Raw genomic sequence first — 9,036 nt, 5'->3', positions numbered from 1 at the left:
AAGATCACCATTATCATTTGCTTGCTTTATGAGCTTTATATTCTGTCAAATGAATGTGTAGAATATACGTCTATGTGGTTATTTCATTTAAAAAAAAAATCTATGTAAAATAACCACCTTATTTGAAAACACTCATTACCAATATGATAAAGCAATATGTGATTTGGAACAAGCATCAAAAGCATGATAGAATAATTATTTCATCATACACCTAATAGACCAGATTGTGTGATCATTATGTGCCCTTATGCAAGACTTCAATCTAACTCTAATGAATCATATTTTATTGATAACAAATAAATAATAATCTGAATTTTGATAGAAACAAATGTTTAAGATAAATTGATTAAAACATAGTTAACATATCTTATTGATAATTATCTTAAGCAAATAGAATCTAAACTAAATTGACTTAAACTATCTTGGTTAATGAATCTATCTCTTTAGTTCAAATGATATGTGCTTGCTTATATTTAGGCAATCTCTTGAGTAAAGTGACTCAACATGCAACTATTGTCATATCTTATATTGAGTCATCTAGTTAAAAAAAATATATATGTTGGATGAATGCTTTGTATCTTAAAGAAACTAATGACCTTCCTTCAAGAAAGAAAAATGAGAAATTTCAACTTGAAGGATATCTTCATGTAAGATACACTAAACATTCACATGCAAACAAGAGAGAGGATCTTCTTCAGCCAAAAGTTCACACATAAGAAATCTAGTTTGGCTTGAAGAACATATAATGAATAGGTAATTTAGATACCTTTCTCACAAATTAGTTGAGCAAAGTCAGTAACTTAAATCTTATTATGGCATGATTAAATTCTTTAATTATTAATTTTTGATATCATGTCTATATGTGTATTGACTGACTTATACTTTTAGAAATTATTTCATGGTTTGCCCAAACTAAAATATATCTTTGCCTATGTCATAACCATGAAATACACAAGTATATGCTTAAAATGTTGATGTAAAATAACTTGTGAGAAGTTATGAAACCTTGAGCATAATGAAAATGTTGTTTGCATGATATACATATATATGATACGTAAGATTAATTCTCTATTCTGCTCTCTCATGAAAATTACTTGAGAATAACAAAAAGAGAGAGAGATAAAGAAAAGAAAATGGATATTATTCAAGAGAAGTAAAATCCAAGTAGAGGCAAACACTTCAACCTTAAGGAAAAGCAAAACAAACTTAATATATTCGACACATTTGTGAGACTTGTGTGAGCATTCTTTTGGAAGGGATAAAATTCATAATTAATTACACTTAAACAGGGAGGTTTTGAAGTAAACATTTTAACCTTTCTATATTGCTCATCATAGGGATGGTGCCAATGGGGAGGCTAGTGGTAGTACCCGGCACTATTTGACCCAACTATTCGGTGTAGGGCATATTAGGGACGGCACAAGAGGGAGGCTAGTGGTAGTACCTCGTGGCCCTTCCCAACTCCACCGGATAGGGAGCAAGTAGAGTATAGAACATAGGAAAGTTAAAAATGAAAGACAAAGTAAATGAAAGTATATAAGAAGAATCAAGTCAAATTTTTAATCACTTGAAAACACACTTTAAGGATGAAATCAGTGCAAAATTATATTTAAATAGGGGGAGTTTATTTGAAAAGAATTGATTTTGATCCTTGACATTCTTTTTCTTATTATTTTAATGCATGACTTAACACATAATATATTTTGCATGTGGCATGATGTCTTGAATTATGGGTTCTCAATATTTTTGTAATGCCTCATACTTGGACAATTTGATTGAATGTTTGAAATACTACATAACATCTTGTGTTTGGTTTTATTGAAAAGAAATTTCAGATTTGTCGTTCACAATCATCGTTAAAATCTGAAAGTTAAATAAATTTGTAAAAAGGAGAAGAGAAGGATATCTCTATTTAGGCAAAATGAATTGAGTTTGTTTTATCTTTCAACTTGCTTAACTTTGGTATATAATGTGCTAATTCATACCAAAACTTAAATTAAATACAAAGATTCTGAACATGCTCTTATATATTTGAAATATAAGTTTTCAATCGTAATGATTTAAGATGAGCTATAATGTGGAAGATACATATCTCAAATTATGACCTTGAAAGGCTCTATTGAAAATCTTTATGAAATTCAGAATCTGATTTTGTATAAAAGCTTAAACTCATATGATTTCTAAATAAAATCTTAATATAAGAAAAATAGAATTAAAATTTTGATGCCTTGGTTGATTGCTCCGATACGCATCCGAAACATATCATTTCTTATCTTTAAAGTGTACTAATATTGGTCCAAATGATGTGTCTTTCGATGATTTTGATTGCAAACAAAAATTTCTAAATATATGATCTTATCTTGATATTAAAAAGATTTATTGTGTTTCATATATACATTGGTGAAAAACTATGATTAAGAAATTGAGTTCTATAAATATATATACCTCAATGATCATCTATATGTTTTTCTCTCCTACATTCTTAAAGACTTCCATCAGAATATATATATAGAGTGAATGATCTTAAAGCTAGAAATATTTCAGCTCACTCAAATGATTCTTAAAAGAAAGAAAATGTAAATGTTTTTGAAAGAAACTGAGCTACAAATGAATCATTTTCTGATTAATATTTCTATACATTTTCTCTAAGATTAGGAGAAAGCATAACTTGTGCTTAAAAGATTAAAAAGGGTGATTGCTATAAATTTTGAATAATTCTTGATCACTCTATATTCTCGATATCATAGAATTTCAGTTTTATTCACGCTTGTCATTAAAATCTGAAATTCAACAAAAGAAAAGAATGATTGAAGAGGAATGCATCTTTTGAGGGGGAGCTTTATATATCTTATCCTAAAGTTACTTTAATTTGATGCATACCTTGATTTTTATGGATTGATTTTGATGAACATCCTTATATTGCAATACATGCTTTAATTATAAGTTTATACCTTAAGATGAGTTCTATAAAGGTTGTCTTATCTCAAACCTTGAGTCTTATGAAAATAAGCTGAAACTTATAGAAAACATATTTTTGAGATTGACAATTTTATTGAACATTATCTACAAATTCTAAACTCTTAAAATGGAATGATCAATTAAGGGGGAGAAAGAAAATTTCAGAAGGAAAGATCTTATGGAACTTAATCGCATAAATCTATAACTAAAGGAGAGGGAAAGAATACTAAATGAAAAGTGATCCTAATACTCTCCAATATGTATCATCAGAAATTTAAATCTGAAAATCTTTATGATACACCTTGAGGCGTGTTATTTGGTTAGTATATCTCATGCATCACTCTTGAACCAAATTGCAAATTTTAAGAGCCTCTAATTTAATGAAAAAGGGAGAGAATAATGTGTTAAATTTTCTTGAGTATCTCTTAGAAAATCTATTTTTGAACTTCACTAATGAGTCCTAATTGGCTTGCTCTTTAGAACTTCAATTTTGTGCCAATTCATTATTTTATGTATCAAATTGTGCTTATTCTCTAAAGAAATAAAAGAAAGTCTTTAAAAGAGCTCTAAGATGTATCAAAAATTGCATGAATTCATATTTTGGTATTTGTGCCCCAATGCTCTTATTATCATAAAAAAAACTTTGAAGTCATGATCCAACATGATGATATGTTTTTCAAGTATATAAGTTTTGATCTTTTACTCTGAAAATCAATTAAATTGCTCTCATGTTGATAAAATACTTAATAGATTGGGCAAAAGTTCTTCAATGAACAAGCTTTCATACTTATTATTAAAGAGAGGTTAGATTTCCACTCATGTTTTTCCTTGAATATCATTTGTGGTACTTCTTGAATTAACCTAAGGAAGATTCCACCTACACTTGATTAGAAAACTATCTGTGGTATCAAATTAGAAAATCTCTTGAATTCACACTCGATGTGTTCTGCTCTGATCTTTGTGCTTAATGTTTCACTATCTTTTTGATGTTGTCAAAAAGGGGGAGAAATATCTAAGTATATGCTATATACCTCAGAATGCTTTATTACTTTGAATTGAATACAAATCAGCTTAAAATTTAAATATGTTAATTGTGTTAAGCTGATTAAATCTAAAGCATTATCATGAAGTATGTTTTTACATATATATGTTTTCTACTTCATGCAACTTAGCTATGTATTACTTCTAGAAATCAATATCTTTTATATTGCATATACTCCAAGTTTTGTCATCATCAAAAAGGGGGAGATTGATGACCCAAAGATTGATTCATAGATTGATTTTGATGATCACAAAACCTTGAAGTATAGATACTAATGTTTATGTTGCAAGGAGAAAGATATTTATTTTGCAAGGAACATAGCAAGTTGGGAGAACACAAGAAGGCCTCCAAAGCTCTCAAGTTGGAAGAAAGCTACAATTTATTGGCCCAAGCTTAAAGTTCAAAGGATTCAAATTGGAGGAGTAAAATCAAAGAAAAAAATTCAAAAGAATAGTCTTCGAGTCGACTCCTGAGGAATTCGAGTCGACTCCGGGGAAGTATGAGTCGACTCCTAGGAGTCACAGGCAGAAAAGTCAGAGAGCAGTTTTCGGGTCTGAGATTCGAGTCGACTCCAGTGGAACGCGAGTCGACTCCGATGGTTGGTAGGTCGACTCCAAAGAAAGCAAGAGTCGACTCTCAGCGGAACACAAGGAAAAAGTCAGAGAGCATTTCATGGACTCTGAGATTCGAGTCGACTCCCGCAATACACGAGTCGACTCCGAGACTGCGCGACCATCAACAGACAGAAGATCAAGTTACTGCCTCTGAGATTCGAGTCGACTCCCAGACAGCTCGAGTCGACTCCACGATAGCTTCACGTCAAAAGGCAGAAGACCAACTTTCAGAAACTGAGAGCCGAGTCGACTCCGAGGAAGTTCGAGTCGACTCCAAGACTGGATGAGCCAAAAGACAGAGGATCGGGAGTTCGGGCTCTGAGATTCGAGTCGACTCCCAGGACAGTCGAGTCGACTCGAGAGGACAAAATTCAAAATTGGATCCACGGACTTCAGTGGATGAGCCGACTCCGAAATTGCCAGGTCAGCTCCAGAAGTTGGCGAGTCGACTCCAGGTTAAGCCGAGTCGACTCCCAGTCAAGGCATGCACTTTAATTCAAATTTGGAACAGTGGCTGAGTCGTCTCCAGTAAAGCACGAGCCGACTCCTGCAACAGGCGAGTGGACTCCTGATCGCGCGAGTCGACTCCGATCCCAACGGTAATATTGTCAGGAAGTGCAGACTGTGTCCAACGGCTCTATTTTTGTCTCTAACGGCTATATTCTTGTTTCCACGCCATCTAAAGCTATAAAAACAAGAAGAGAGCTAGGGGAGAAATCATGGAAGTGGGAGAGATCATTTAGGAAAGAGATTCCAAAGAGATTACAAGAAAAATCTCCCATAAGCACAAAAGGGCCATTCAAAGTGAAATAGAGAGAAGAAGAGCATCCAAGAGAATCCCAAAGCTTCCTCTCCATCTGTGTGCTGCCTCAGGGATCCTCTACTTCATGCCAAATCAGAGGAGGATCAAGTAAAGAAGAAGCCGAGCTCCTCCATCTTCAAAACTCGTTTGAGGGCTTCTCTTTACTCTATTTGTTTATATTGTCATATTTGCTTGTTTAAGAAGCTTTGTTTTGTTTTATACTTTGTTTTAATATCTTGTAACTTGATTCAATCAAGGGATTGAATCAAGGGGTTAAGGTTTGTTGGTGAGCCAAAGAAAAACCAACGGTGTTAAGGTTTGTTGGTGAGCCAAAGAAAAACCAACGGTGTTAAGGTTTGTTGGTGAGCCAAAGGGAAAACCAACGGTGATAGGTTTGTTGGTGAGCCGAGGGTAAAACCAACGTGTAAGGGTTTGATTGTGATCCCGGAAAAACAATCGGGGAGGTTCTAGTCGGTGAGCCTGGAAAAACCGACCGAGTTCGTTGTGCGCTCGTAAAACAACAAGTTGGGTTGTGAGCTTGTAAAACAACCGGCTGTAATCGGTAGGGTTATAGTGAAATTCCCAAGAGGTCTTGGGGAGTGGATGTAGGTGCTGGGGTGCACCGAACCACTATATGTCCTTTGTGTTTGTAATGCCTCTAGTTATTGTCTAACTAACACACTTACTTACTTAGATAAATTGCTTGCTTAATTCTTATCCGCACATCCTTTAGTTGCAAGCATATTTAATCAAGTCGAAGTCTATACATCAAACCCTTGCTAAGTTTAACTTTCACTGTGCATCTATACAACTTAACATAGTTAATCAAAAAGTTTTAGAAGTAGCATAAAAGTTTTAAAAGACCCAATTCACCCCCCTTCTTGGGTTGTATCTACTGGGCAACAGCAAGTAATGCATAATGCATCAAAGTTATATCAAAGTAATGCATAAAAGTATGCATAAATTCGCTTTAAGGTAATGCATAAACGATATTACGAATCAAGATCTAATATGCATAAAAGTAATGCATAAAAGTAATGCATAAAGTTTTAAATCGGCGGCTAACCCATCATGACAGAACTTCATCTGATTGAAATCTTAGTGTAACTTCCTAAAGTTACAATATTCAGCATATAATGATAAATAATAAAGAAAATATTCAGCAAATCAAAGTTCATTCCTTTTCAAGCAATACGGTAAAAGTTATAGAAATAACGCATAAGGGGCATGGAACAAGCCTGAAGTATAAAACAGCATCATCTTGAGACATTTTTTCTGTTCTAAAGTCGTATGCTCACCTAGGAAGAAAAGTCCTCGAAAGGCTCGTCTCGCCTTATACATACCAAACAAAAGCACTATTCTTGTCCTTTGGAATGATTTTGCAATTGAGATTTAGATAAGCCTTTCAACAAAAGGCACTTTTCTTTAATTTGGATCCTTCATCATCAGATGTTATTCTAGAAACATTTCTTACATGATATTAAGGCAGCGGTTGGTTCTTCAAATAGATTTTGTGCCGGCCAAACAGGAATAAGGAACAGCCAGAATAAGTTTTCTGGCATAATTTCTTCCTGCCATAAACTTCCCATTTATTTACCTCTTTCCTTCTTTGGACAGAAAAAAAAATGCAGTCTAAAGTTACTCCCGAGATTGCTAAATAAAAACAAGAATAACTTGTGGAATCACTATTCCAAAAAGAGTTTACTAATGCACCTTTTCTCAGCCTAAATGCTTAAATATGGACTCGTCATTCATCACAGCAGACAATTAATTCACTACTATTAATGGGCTTTTAAACAATGAATGAATTTTTTATGTACATGCTATCTGTTCTCGCTCTTAGCATTGCTCATGAATTGTGAAGCTATTTCATACACTATTGTTCCTGTATGATCCCTCACCCAAGGAAACTGTTATACCGCCATGACATCAGAAAGGCAGCAGACTGAAGTCATGCATGACTGCTAGCACTATTGGAAGATGAATTGTGAAGTGTTTAGTGGCGAATTTACCAATCACTGCCAAATAGTCTTGGATAACCACTCAAACTTCTGTAAATAATAATAAGCCACTAAAACAAGGAATAGGATACAGTAACTAAAATGTGGGCAGTGGTCACAAACCATTACAAAAATCATCAGCAGCAGCACCACCATCATCATCAAAGCCTTACATATCAAATATGAGATTTACCATAGAGCATTAGTCTAAAGTTTAAGAATAATAGAATATCATGAATTCAATAACAATAATGCATCAAGTTCGTCATTGTTAAAATGAGCTGTATTAAAATATGCCCTTTCCCACTTATCACACCCAAAAAAAGGACAAAGAACCTCCAGTTAGTCCACTTCAAGCAGGAACCAGCCTCCATTGTCAATGGGAACCAACCTCCAATTGGCCCATTTCGGGGGGGGGGGGGGGGGGGGGGAATCAGACTCCTTTATATCTTCTAGAAGAAGAAGAAGAAGAAGACAGTTTTTCAAGCTCTAAGCTTCTTCATAGCCAACAACATCGACAAAGAACTCTAAATGGGAGGCTGGTTTCCTCTCTAAGTGGACCAATTGAAGGTTGATTCTCATTACAAAGAACCAGATTTCCTCTTTTTCAGACTCCAAGGAAAACGGCACCCAACTTACATAGATAACCCTTGCAACTAAGCATTTCCATCACCTAATATTATGTATGATTGAACAACTACCACATGCCACCATCAAGTCACATGCATATGAAGAACATCATGTCCTTCAACATTGCAAGTCCAGCTGAATGGATATCTAGAACACCAATTTGTAAATATTCATGAACACAGACTACTTCTTGAAGCTACATATGCTGGAAACAATCATATGCAATATAAACCACAACTTTATCAAGGCATAATCTCCAATCCGTACCTTCCTCTACCCCTCGGCGATTCAAATCCCAGAACCCTGCAAAACTGCAAGAATCCAGCAAAGGAAACTTTTTCAAACAAATAAAACCATCACACTTATACACACAAAAAAAAGTGAAAAATCGAATCAAATCCCAGATCTACCAGATCGAAACCATTTCCGGATCCCCGTACCTTCCAATCCGTACCTTCCTCTACCCCGAGATAGGCGGTGGGTTGGATCCAAGTTTTCTCCTCGGGCGGAGGCGGGCCTGAATCGATCGGGACTTGGGGCCGGTCGGTCGACGCCGGAAAAGAGAGAGAGAACAAACCCAGAACACCCGAAGAAGATGAGGAGGAGAAGAAGGAGAACAAGCGAGACCGTTGGAGAGGAGGGAGGAGGAGAAAAATACCTCCGGCGGAGCGGGTTGGGATCGGTCCGCGCCGGAGAGGAGGTAGCGCCGGAGACGAGGAATGGGGGCTAAGGCAGCGCCGGAGACGAGGAATGGGGGCTAAGGCAGCGCCGGAGACGAGGATCGAAGATGAGGGTGCTCGGGAGTAGCTAGGGCTTTTTTGCGGGCTCGGGGTCGGCTGCTGGGTATTAAGTGGGCTTCGGCGACGCTTATAAGCGTCGTATTATTAACCACGCTTGGAAAAAAGAACGACGCGTTAAAGCGTCGTTGGATGTTAGGTCCTCGACGACGCTTTTAAGCGTCGTTGATTGCTTCGAATTACCAACGCTCCT

Source organism: Phoenix dactylifera, chromosome 4 (genome assembly GCF_009389715.1).
Source record: "Phoenix dactylifera cultivar Barhee BC4 chromosome 4, palm_55x_up_171113_PBpolish2nd_filt_p, whole genome shotgun sequence".
NCBI lineage: Eukaryota > Viridiplantae > Streptophyta > Magnoliopsida > Arecales > Arecaceae > Phoenix > Phoenix dactylifera.
The sequence above is the reverse complement of the archived record's forward strand: the minus strand, read 5'-3'. Positions refer to the sequence as shown.